Consider the following 13,023-nt stretch of genomic DNA (forward strand, 5'->3'; position numbering starts at 1 on the left):
AATAGACTTAAGGGCAACAGGACTTAGTGCTGCTGAATCTTTGATTTTATTTGTTTTTTGCTGTGTTTTACTTTCATCTATTTGAAAGACACAAAACATTTTATTTCATATGCTGGAATATGCAGAAAATAGGTTTAAATGTTAAACAAATTTCTTCCAGGTCAAGCCAGTCGCATATAATATAATCTTTGCTTGATGCAATGTGCATGAAGTTAAAAGATTAAAACAAATAAAACAAGTTTTAAAAAGAGATTTTTTTCATTTCATTCAATTTTACATGATGGATTATGCAGAAAAAATAGAATTGGGCTGAAAGGTTTGGTGCTTTATTACGTATTCAGGTTGTGTTTTAAGTTTTTAAAAAGTAACTAAGTAACCTGCCGCTAACCAGTGAAGTAACAAGATTTTTTTCTTGGAGAAGTAATTAGTAATTAGTAACTAATCACTATTTTCATGTAACAAACTAAACAAAGCATTAAAAAATGACTGCTCAGGGAAGAAAAAACGAATTTCACTGAAATTTCCACAATAAATTTTTACCACCATTGATTGCAAACACTCACATCAAGATTACAATTTAAATGTTTCTTTAAATGTGGTGTTGATGGCCAGTCTGAGCCTTGCACAGGTGCAGACTAATCGAACAGCAAAATCTGTCTTTGAGCGAGTAAAACAAATGAACCCTTGAGCTCAAGCCAAAAGGACTTTAGAAGAACACTCATATACTGTAAGTCAGTGACCTTAACTGGCTAATACTGTCACACTTGCGATAAATAAGTTACTAATTAATTAAATAATAATATAATACAATAACTGTTAAAAGGGGCTTTAAACCAGCCAAAGAGAATGTAATAACTAGGAAAAGAAATATTAATAACGACTAAAAACGAGACCAAGGGAAGGGTTGACTCGCAGGGAAGGGGACAAACAGCACATGCGCCTCATATGAAGCTGTTTTGTGTTAGCTGCATGGTGACAGGAAGGTCACCACTACAATAAGTGTCTAGTCAAGTGTGGGCTCGCCTGGAGACATGAATAGGCCTCCTCAGCAGCCGTCTAACCCTCCTACTATTCCTCCTTCCTGCCGTCTCTCTACGTTGCCAGCAAATCCATGCTGTGAGCGCCAATACAACAGCTTCCTCTGTTGGCTGGCCTTGTATGAAAAGTTAATGGTAATTGACCACAGATGCCACATTAGAGTAAGATACCGAGGGGGATAGAGAATTGGCTCTGAAAAGAATATGAAGGAAAAATGGTGGTCATAATTGTGGTTTCAAAGAAACACAGAGGAGTTATTCAGGATTTTCATAAAGCAGTCTGGCCGGGGGAAAGCATTGTCATCAAACAGACACTGAAGGAGTGTTTGGAGGCCACATAATGGCCAGATTAAAATTCTTTTTCGACAGGCAGCTTTCTATTCATCCGGACTTTTATTTTTTAAATTTCGAGATAAAGATGATCTTTTCTCACTGATTTTCTTTTCATGCTGAGTGAAAGTATTCTCGCCAAAGTCACAAAGAGGCCGGAGTGATTTGATGTTCCAGCAATCCTCTACGCTTTATGATATTACCACCTGCAACAAGTCATTTAGCAAGTATGTCTCCAGTTAGAGTGCAGTAGCTGTGGAGCAATAATTAGCCAACAATGATGGATAAACAGATAAAATATTTGTCTTAAAGTTAAGATTAAATAGTCAAATACACTGGATACACAGCTGAAACATGCTAGGAATACTAATACTGCCTAAGAATTCTGGATAACTAGGTAAGATTAATATTGTAATACTATATTTTCCCAGCTGGCCATTACAAAGAACACAGGTTTAATAACTGAAAGACCTCCATAGTGGGTACACTGCTAGCTGTTCATTTTAATCCATGTAGAAGCAAGTCTCACCATTAGGCAAGCATTCTGGTAGCACCTCTGAGCAATTATTATCTAAATGAATGGAGAGAAAGTCTTATCTTTTCCAATAAAACTGCTTGAGTAGAATTACAAAGGATTATTACTGGGAAAAAAACAAAGCTTGTTCCATAGTGTTGACATGAACAACACCCCTGGTGCATTCCAGAGCTCTTGAGCAAATGGTAATTCAGATTATAGATTTAGTAAGCCAAGAAAAACAATAAGTAGACTTACCTGCATTTATGCTAACAAGCACATGTGCCTCACGTCTTTCCCTGTTTGTCTGTTTATTGCTTCTTTGGAGGCAGAGGCAAGGCAACCGCAGCCTTTGTCATTCCAGAACTCCTAAAAATTTGATTCAGGATACTTGGAGCGCCATCTCTTTCACTTTTAGTATCGAAGTAAAAAAAGTATTGTCCCTCCGGTATCACTGCACACCCACTGCAAGTCTACTCTTCAAAGACTCAACATACAATCGGGAAATCTGTTCATGCAGCTCCCACCCAACTCATCCTGAAACAAATGTTTCACAGTAACTGCAAGACTGCACATCTGCCCATCGGTCATCACCCCATCACACACTTATCACACTGATCCACTCATGACTGTTCCGTGACCTGCATGTCCGCACTTACACTGTATAAATAAGTGAACCCACGACAATCTGTTGCACGGTACTTCATCGAATTTATGGAGTCTGATTTTTATTTTTACGCGAGACTTGAATGATCGAGGAAACTTTAGAGAATATTAAAATCAAACTAAAAATGCATACTTATGTCAGAGTTTATTTATTGCTTACAGTAAATAAAAATAACACACATATGAATATGAACACCTTTTTTTTTTTATTATCTGTCACTACTTGCATGGTGCACTGAAAGCACCTGTCTGATCTTATCTGAGGGGGAAAAAATGAAAGCGCAAGCACCATGTAGTGACAGGAAAAAAAGAAAAAAGAGGAAGAGACACAATAATGGAGAGAGAGGATTAGAGAAATCCCCGTCCAGATCTGTGCAGATCAGCTCAAATCTTGATCATTTGTTTCTTCCAGGGGGTGGGGGTGGATGCAGGGTAAAACAAGCTGCACATACTCAACTATTTAACCATTACCTGTTAGTGCACATTTAGGAAAGTCATGTCATCGCACTGCTAATCATTCATGCTGCAGCTGAAGGTCTGAATTTGTTGCCAGCCATGAAAGGCAGCCGCGGTCTGCTGCCCCTCTGCACACACTGACTGTAAAAACAAACTTTTTTATGCAGCCAGCACCAGACTGTTACCAAAAAATCAGACAAATCTCACATTGCTGTGGACACTATCTACCCAAAAGTATGGGTTAACTCATGTTAGACTTGTTAAAGATGGCTAGAGGATTCACACCTTTTACCTGGCTTCACTACAGATTTTGAGCTAATCTGCTGATGCCTCAGACTTTCCTCTTCCAGAAAAACACATAGGTAATTTGTGTGGTACACGTGCATGTAAATCATGTGCTGTGCTGTTGTCATTTTTAGATGTAACAGCATCCTGGAAAGGCAGGAAAGGCAATGGAGGTTTCTAGCAAGTGTTAGTGCCAGTATGCAATTGCATGTGCACGTGCAGGCACACAAACGGAAGTGCACAAGAATAACAGAGATCGTCAGCTGCCCCGGCACAGAGAGAGGAGACTTTAAGTCTACCTTTTTAAAGTAAACCTTGTTCTGCTCTGCAGCTGACATGAGCCTGACGTAGCAGCACACACTCAAGGTTCTCCCTAAAAGGGCCTTCCATCTGTTAGCTGATCTCCATGACAGTGGAGTAAAGATACTGCATCAACACAAAAGAGCTTCTGGAGAAGCAGCTGAACAATATGAAGAACTACCACAACAGCAGCCAAGTCAAAAATGACAGAAAAGGCACGGGGAAGCTGGTTAGCAGCAGCTCAACTTTCAAAATAAGAGTCAGGGGATGACACAATATTCAATATTAGTACAACAATTGTGATTGGATAAAGAATATCTAAAAAGCGCTGCAGAGTGCACTTGTGATTCTATGTGCAAAGCTGAGAAAACTTAACTATTTAAAAAATCTAAATATTGTGACAGTACGATTCAAAAGCTTTTTGAGTTTTCTCAACTCGTGATAGTTTTTGTTGATTTTACAAATATACACACATTTAGACAAGAGTTCTGGCAACTTGAACTTTCTTGTTCACATAATTGCACTATACTGATGGGCTTAACAATAAAATTTAATGTTAAAAAGCTAGTATTAGAAACATAAAATTTGCAACAGCCGGCCAGCTGGTTGTATTCTGGTTATATTCCTGTAGAACAGGAAGTTTGCTGTGTGAAAATGTGAATGTCTGTCTACGTAAACAGCAACAGATGTGCGATTTTTGACAGTTTATCCCAGTTAATTACTGTATTATCAGAAACAGACTGCATGTAACTACCAAACTTGACCTTATTCAATTGCAGATATCTGATAACACACTGACTCCAGCATGTGGCAACATTTACGTCAGGTTTTAGTGACAGTGTTGGAATACTTAATTGCCTCATTTTGGAGAAAAAAAATAACAGATGTGACATAACTTTATCTCATTGGATAAAACAGACAGCTGGGATAGGCTCCAGCCCTACGATACTCTGAACTGGAGAGTAGAAGAAAATGGATGAATCACTAGATGGAACAGATATTCCAAAACTCAGCATAATGCAAAATGTTAAAAATCTCCATAATATTGTACCGTGAGTGAGGAATTGTGACAATACTGCATCATATATTGTCAGCAACTAGGAGCAAACACAAACCCAAAGGTCAAAGCCTAGTGCACTCCCACTGCCAATCATAAGTCTGGAAAAATAAGAATGGATTAACCTCACGGGAATATTTTAAGTAGATGAACAAGAAAATTCAAGCTGCCAAAACTCAAAAACATATTGATTCAATTTTTGTTGATATTTTGCTTTTTCTCAGCTTTTTCTTTTTTATGTTGTGTGGAAAAAACTGCATGTAGTTAACCCAAACTGGGGGTTTTCCTGAACTATAACCAAATAGGTTTTGTGCCAAACCCTAACCAAACCACAAGTGAAAGCAAAACATAAAAGCAGCCAAGACAAAGCTTGAACTCCACTGTTGATCAGAAGTCAAGAGTTTGTGTGTGTCTGCCACTTAGACTGCAGACTGGCCAGGGTTGCCTGCAGCAGCCAGCTGAAATGACAGGCACAAATCGCCAACACAACCATTTAGTTGGAGGGTTTCTTGAGATGTTTAGGAGTCATCAAAGATTTACACTTTCACTGAGTTAGTTTAGCATCAGTATACCATTGTTTAAATACTCCTAAACTGAAATTGTCACTAAGGCTGGGGAGAATGTTGCTTTTTTTTGCAGTTATTTGATCAATTTGACCTCCTTTTGTAAAAACACGCCTTTAGAAAAAATGTCTTTTAAAAAACGGACGACCAAAGGAACCACGACACCTCCCATTCAAATTTGCGCAAACCTATTTACCGACATATCCTACATGAATGAACTAGTTGCCCGATAACAAGTAGTTGCATAAATCACATGAAAAATGTAGAGTATGGCTTGTAGGCACTAGAGATGATCCACTCCTGGGCAAGCTGCCATGAAAAATGAGTTGTAGAAAATGCTTGAGGGCTCCTGTAAAACCAACGCAGTTTTCCACCCTGGTGCACCCAGCGGAGAGGGCTCAGTATAAACATGAAGGTGCATTTCACTTGTGAGAGCAGCGGCCCAGAAATAAACCTGCTATTGTCACCGTCGCTTTTATGTCTAACTTGTTCAAACAAGCTCGATGCGGCAACCTCAGTGCGCCCAGGCAAGAGACAAAGACACACCTGCGAACTGTCTTCATGCTTTACAGATGCCTACCGTTTTACATCTAGGTTATGCTGTTGGCTTCCTGTTTAGCGCTGTGGGTGCATGTGTGCTGTCGTACTTTTGTCATCAGGTTATATTAGGCGCTTTCAGTTCTAATTTAGGGCCACCATCATAATCAGGACTTCACAGTAGAGGTGATTTATGACACCATGAGCTGCTTTTCCACGTGTATTTATAACAGAGTTGTAGAGTGATGAAAGGATCTGTAATAACAGCAATTTAAAGAAAAGTTTAAAATCACCCACATATATTTCCTTTAACGTGAGAAATTGAATGTTTTTCACTTTAGAAATGTTAGTTTGTTTTGATTATTATATTTTAAAGATCAAATGATATGTACAATCTCCAACCACTCTCTTTGATATGCCTGTTCAACTCAAACATCCAAGCAGCCAATCACACGCCACCATCTCAGTGCATTAAGGCGTACTTGGTCAAGACAACCAGCTGAAGTTCAAACTGAACATCAGAATTGAGAAGGAAGGTTTGTTAGTTGGCTTTAGTGCCAGACGGTCTGAGTATTTCAGAAACTGCTGATCTTTCGGGGGTTTTCCTGCACAACCATCGAACCAATGATGGCCTGAAAAAGTGAAAATATCCAGTGAGCAGCCTTGTTGATGTCAGAGGCCAGAGCTCACAGGAAGACAGCAGGAAGTCAGATAACCACTCTTTTAACCTGAGGCATGCAGAAGAGCATCTCTGAACACGCAAAATGCCGAACCTTAAAGTAGATGGGCTACAGCAGCGGAAGACCACACCAGATGTCACTCCTGTCAGCTAAGAATGGAAAACTGAGGATAAGATTCACAATAATTGGGCAAGTTATGCCTGAAAAAACGTTGGTTGGTCTGATAAGTCACGATTTCTGCTGCAGCACTCGGATGGGAGTGTCAGAGTTTGGTGTAAACAACACAACAGCATCGATCCAGCCTGCCTTGTATCAACAGTTCAGAAAATCATAGAAAACAGCAGGTTTACTTGTTTAGAAGTGGTATAAATCTAGACATCTTTCATAAAATACTTCATTGTATGTCCAAATTCACTGCCAGATCCATTTCCCTCCAAAATAAAGAGCCTCCTGCATCCTGTCTTATTAGTAACATCAGGTACTACTAACATACAACACAACACAGTTACAGCTGAAAGAACAGAACCTTAACGAAACATGTGTTTGTGACAGCTGAGCAATGAATTTGTTTTTGCCACACTCCATCAAGTCATCACTGAGATCGCAGGTTTTAACCCTGACCAAAACTGCTGTGTCCCTCAGTAGGGAGTTTTTTACAGCTGTGCCAGGTGATGTGTGTGTGTGTGTGTGTGTGTGTGTGTGTGTGTGTGTGTGTGTGCGCGCGCGCTTTACAAGTGTGTGTGCAAGTGTATGCTCCTGCCATCTGGCCCAAAAAGTCAGCTCCCTACCACGTTTCCGAACAGGAAGGCAAAACAAATCCTTGATGACACGGGTCAGTGGTTTAATTGTCTCTGTGGGATTCCTGCGCAGCCAGCAACTCTAGCAGTCCCCTTCATCTCAGCAACAGACGAGCCTGCAGCACTCTGAAATCAATTCATCACTCTTAAAAACCTGCAAGTGCCCTAGCGTGTGTGTCTGTTTGTGTGTGTGAATCATCCAACCCTGCCTTGACTTACTATATCATTTAAGAGTAGACAACATACAGAGATATTTTGCCAGTGGGTAACAAGGTCTGCCTTAGTCTGACTTTCCCTTTCTCTCTTTCATACCTCATTAGACCCGCTCATGGTCCTTATGTCTTGGACTTCCACCCATTTGACAGACCAAGGTATGTGTCACACACATTTGCTACACAACAGCGTGGCGTTTTAATTCACAAGGCTTAAAAGACAGTCCAGATGTGTTAAACTCCCTTAGTACACACACACAAACAACAAGCATGAACGCACAGTGCCACAAATGGGTGTTTGGTGTGAGCCTCGGGAGACCCCACCCAGAGAGCCCGTGTGCTGCAAAGCAGTTAAAACACAGCGTACCTGCACCACGAGTGAGATGCTGACAGCTCAGCTCCCGCCTTATAAATACTACACGGTGTGTATTCATTGAGCAGCCGGCTCAAGCAGCGACGATGTCCGCTATGACAGGCGACGTTATTCCCACCTACCTTCAAGATGAGGCCGGTTCCTTCTGCCGAGTACAGCACAGAGGGGTCCCCGCCGGTGAAACGCTCACTGCCCTACATAAGTTCTACCTGCCTCATCACGCGGCCACAAGGAAGAGTGGTCTCCCTGTTAAGCGCGAGCTCCAGATGTTAGTGAGGGCGGTACCGTGTTCACGTGCCATAAAAATGTGAAACAGCTGCCAGCTGAAGCCTCCGTACTATAGCGCGTACACCGGATTCTCCGTCAGCCACTGAGCTGCTCATGTGTAGTCTCTCACCCGGTCCGCCTACTTTGCCGCTGCTGCCGCCACCGCTGGATGGACGCCGACCGACAGACCGACCTAAGGGCGACTGGAGGGCGCCGTCTATCGGCGATAACGAGCAACTACAGGCTAGGCGATAAAACAGGCTAAGAGTAATCTACATAGTTGTAATTGTAAGGTTTTTAGGCCAGGGAAGATTAGAAATACCATCTGGTCTCACAGTTATTTAAGCCGGGTTTTTTTTTTTTCAGTTTAAATTAAAAGTTGTACATCTATGTGAGAATTACCTACTTGAATAATAAAGGTTGTTTGCTTTAACACTATTTACTTTCATTTATTTTTCCTTGAACTTTTTAGATTGTGAGCACAGTCAGCCAAAACTAAAAATTATAAAACAGTATCTGAGAGTGTATTGTTGTTTCTTTTCCTATGAGTTTGACCTTATCCCAATACAGTATACAGAAATCACTGTAAATGTCATATGCAGTATTTTAACCTAGTTGCCATAGGGCAAGAGGCAGGGTTCTGGGACAGGTTACCAGGCTAACACATGGAGACAGATAACTATTTACACTTATGGGCAGTTTAGAATCACCAGTTAACCTAACCCCACTAACTGCATGTTTTTGGACTATAGGAGGAAGCCGGAGAACCCATGCAGACACAGGAGAGAAGAGCCAAACTCCACACAGAAAGGCAGGATAATGGATTTGACCCCAGGACCTTCTTGCTGTAGGGTAGCAGTGCTAACCAACATGCCACTGTCCTACCCCTCATTCCATCAGTTACAGCATGAGCAAGGTTGATATAGCAGAAATCCAAATTTCTGCTAATTTGGATCTGGAAGCAAAGTGATGTATGAAAAAGTACTTTCCTCAACATTCCTTTATAAAGCACCTTGAACACTAATTGAGAAGGATATATAAAACTCCTACAATTTCTTAAAGCCTATAAAAATGTCACAGCAGTAAAAGTATGTGTATGATCAGGAAATGCCCTTAAAGCATTACAAGGAATAATAAGAAAAATGCTCACAATTACAAATGCCGCCAGTGTCCCAGTAATTCAAATCATTCCAAGAGCAAATTGTACTCATATTGTAGGATTTAGAAGTGTTAAAAGAGACAAAACATTGTTAACTAAGAAAGCATATTTAACAACTGGACATATCCCTCATTATTAGGGTCTAAGTGAAGAAATAAAGTTTATTATGTTCCAGAAGCACTAAACATGCATGAAATCTATATTTAAGATCCCGCTAGACCCCAGGAATATTTGTGTACTGTTAAGCTAGTGAAACCTAATGTAATGACTGAAGAGCAGAATTGTCACGATCAGAAATACATAACTGATATGTTATTGCATTAGTTCAACAAGGTTTTGGAGAGATGAAGATAATGGCTTTGGCTTTTTTGTTTGCCACCAGGTAAAGAAGTGAAAATACCTTAAATCTATTTTGCATATATTTTGGCTCAATGATTCAGTCAACATATATGCAAAGACTTGAAACCGACAACAACAACAACACAATTAAATGCAAAAATAAAATACAATAATTTGGGTAAATTCAAGGTTAAATATTACAAAAACAAATGCATAAAAAATAAAAAACAAATCAAAGCATGAAAAAACAGGTCAAATTAAAAAGAGGGAATCAATACAGACTAAACAAATGCAAAAAAACGAAATAAAATTATAAGTTTATCACATTTCATAAATGAAATAATGTCTGCATGAATTTTATTACTATTGGTGATGCATTAAATGGCATTTTCTTTATTTATCTTAGATATTGGCGTTTTAAACATCCATATTTCTCTGTATGTCAAGGATAAATCTATCCAAGGGTCCTACATATATGCTGGAAAAAACATGTCATATATATATATATAGTAAAGTAATTTTATCTTCTTGGTCAGAGATCTCTTCCAGCACAGGTACTGCAGTAGTGATTTATTCGCCCTAAAACAGACTCCCCTTCAGGGTCAGTGTCTTGGTCTCCCGGATCTTCTTACCATCCTCTTCTATACAAAGCCATCTAAAGTCTTTAATAGGTTCATCTGACCACTGTCTCTCATCATAACCCCCACAACATTTAGTTCACACAGCAATGTGATTGTTGTAAGCGAAACAATGTTGCCCACAGGTTATAGCCTAGAAAACGGATCATATTTGCGGTCACAGGTTGTGCAAGCCTGGCCAGGTGTTCCTGGGTGTGTTAGGGATAAATTTTCACTTCAGTGAAAATGGAGGTTACATGAAAAAATAAAGAATGCAAGGCAGTTATTTAAACCTGCAGAAATGGTATAATGACTAGAAATATACATACACAAAAAAATCAAAGCAAGAAGTCATTGAACCTTTGGAAATGTGAGGGATTACAATGTCCAAATGGGTGAAAGTAACTTACAAGAACTATTCAAGGATGGATGGAAAGGAAAGAAGCTAATGTAGAATATATTGTATTTTCAAGTTGCTTTTAAAATTAGGTTACATCTAGTTATACACAAGAAAATGTAAGATGTTAAAATGAATTGGGAACCAGTTGCTAAATAAAGTGTTTCAATTATGCTTAAATAAACATGCTTACAAATTTGCACACTAAACACCGGTCTCCTTGAAAAGAAGAACCATTGCCAAAACTGTTTAGCTTTGCTGAGGTTTGAAAAGGGATGTTGTGTGGTAAACAGCTGTGTGCAGTTTGTCTTTTCTGAGTATTGGAGAGCAGGTTTCCTCCTGCTGCCTGTTTAGTTGTGAGTTGCTTGGCTGCATGCAACACTTCAAAGGCCACTTCCTTCTACTGCTGGAGGCCAGAACAGGAAACAGCATTTGCCAAGTTCTTTTTTCTCAGCACTAAATGCTGCATCGACCATCCAAATCCTGGTTTAAGCTCATTTACAGACACTCAGGTAACAGCACAAATACAAGAAGCCATAAACATGTGCACACATGTCACTTAAAGCTATTTCCAGTTTGTTGTGTGGCACATCACGTGGGAGTACAAAGAACTGCTTCTGTCTGTAAAAACTGCTTGTGTTGAGGAGCTGCACCAAACTAGCTTTGAGGATAATTAGCTTGGGTAATCAGAACAGACTCGTGCTGTGCTTTTAGGAGACTTTTATCAGTGTTAGAGGGAAATATGTTAACTTTTTTGAGTATTATTTTAAAGGTTGAGATTTTAAAAAAATTTTAGAGTACAATTTAACACAGGATGAGTGAAAGATAAGTAGCTAATGTAAAACAATCATAACTGTATGGTTGTATTTATTTTACTGCTGACAAGCAGTTTATAAACATTCAAATCACACAGTCTGGAAACACGTTGGAATGATTGTGCTTCTTGTTGCTGGATTGAAAACTGCTGTGTTGCCGGGACTTGATTATTCATAAATGCAGATGTTGTACAACCTGGAATTGTACAATCACACCAATGAGTTAGTGGTTACTAATTTATATAAGGCAAACAAATGTAAATCAACAAATAAAGTCAACAGCATACAGGTTTGTGTTTTTTTTGCCTCATATTGTTGGACTTCATTGAACTGTCATTAGATGGATCCCACAGCTTATTCGGTTTATTTGGTTTTGAAGGCAGCAAACTTATTTATTATTAATATTATTTCTCTAACAAATAAAGGGCTCTCTGTGTGTTGTACTGCTCACTGAAACATGTACTCCTGCTGATGCTGGCTTTTTTTGTTACAGCAGGTAGAGAAATCATTTTATTCGTAAATAAAGGAATCTCTGTATGTGTGTTCATCTTTCTTTCATCCTAGTCTAAGTGAGTGAGTTTGAAGTCATTTAGGTAAGCAGTGGTCTTCTGGGGCGGTCTTTTCCTGTTTTGTGAAATAAACAAATAATTTATTACACATAAACCTCCAGCAGAACTAGGCTCAGGAAACGGCAGCCATGTGCCATTAAAAGCCAGCAAAACTATTTGGTTGGTTTAATCAACAGTTATCAAAAATTAATAATTGATTTAATCTTTATATTGCAGCTCAGCTCCAGTGGTGCAGCTAGTCAGCGTGCAGTGTTTCTAAGGCAGTAATGTATGAAGAAATACTAAGGTTGAGGGTTCAAGCCTCACCTGGACTCTTCAGTGTGGAAATTATGTTACATGACCATAAATAGCAATTTAATCTGTGTTAGTCTCACTACTTGATTTAAGTAAACGTTCATAAAAATCATTCAAAATCTTCCATTTTCATTTAAAAGAGCTTAACGGAATTCCAACACCATTAAGGAAATCTTCAGTCACAGTCTGGTGCTCCAGTGGTGCAATCAGTTAGTGCACAGTACTAATGACTTAATATGCTGGAAAGCAGTTCTGAGTTCAAGCCTCATCTGGAGCAGGCAGCTTTAATCATTAGCAAATATGGTGAACAACAAAGAGCACATTCTAGAAAACCTAACGGTCCACCTATGGACATAATGGTACCATCCATTTCATTTCTTAAGCACTACAGGACACATACTCTACATTAAAAGGCTTTTTAAATCCTCATGGCCAGTCAGTTTGAAGCAATAACTGGAATATATGTCTCTAACAAAAAAACTGCATACCTGTTTTAAGAATACGAGCTTGGTCTTTGTAGGTGTGGACAGATTCACACTTGGCACCTGAAGACTCAGAAGACTGTTGGTGCTTGTTTGAAATCATATATCTTGCTCTATAGTGGTGTCATTTTAATGTATTTACTTTTATTTTAATTATCTGTGCATGTTCTCATTTTTGTGAATTTGTGATATTATTTATAGTGTGGCTAAAAACAGTGGTAGGGTTTACCTACTGACAGGAGACCATTATCAAAACTATGTTCCTATAGATGTTCAG

The 13,023-nt window shown here is 39.2% G+C and overlaps 1 protein-coding gene across 3 annotated transcripts in view; it reads right to left on the bottom strand.

The window, feature by feature from the left end:
* The window catches only part of rhbdf1b (rhomboid 5 homolog 1b (Drosophila)), a 39,737-nt gene extending 31,524 nt beyond the window's left edge, over nucleotides 1–8,213 (bottom strand). The window contains exon 1 of one of the 3 annotated variants that reach the window (XM_040023145.1): nucleotides 7,930–8,213. The gene's annotated coding sequence lies outside the window, so the exon portion shown is untranslated. The remainder of the gene's footprint in view (nucleotides 1–7,929) is intronic. The other 2 variants (XM_040023146.1, XM_040023147.1) reach the window with 2 other exon arrangements.
* Between the last annotated feature and the right edge of the window lie 4,810 nt (nucleotides 8,214–13,023).

The sequence above is a fragment of the Simochromis diagramma genome, unplaced genomic scaffold (assembly GCF_900408965.1).
Source record: "Simochromis diagramma unplaced genomic scaffold, fSimDia1.1 OVJJ01000208.1, whole genome shotgun sequence".
NCBI lineage: Eukaryota > Metazoa > Chordata > Actinopteri > Cichliformes > Cichlidae > Simochromis > Simochromis diagramma.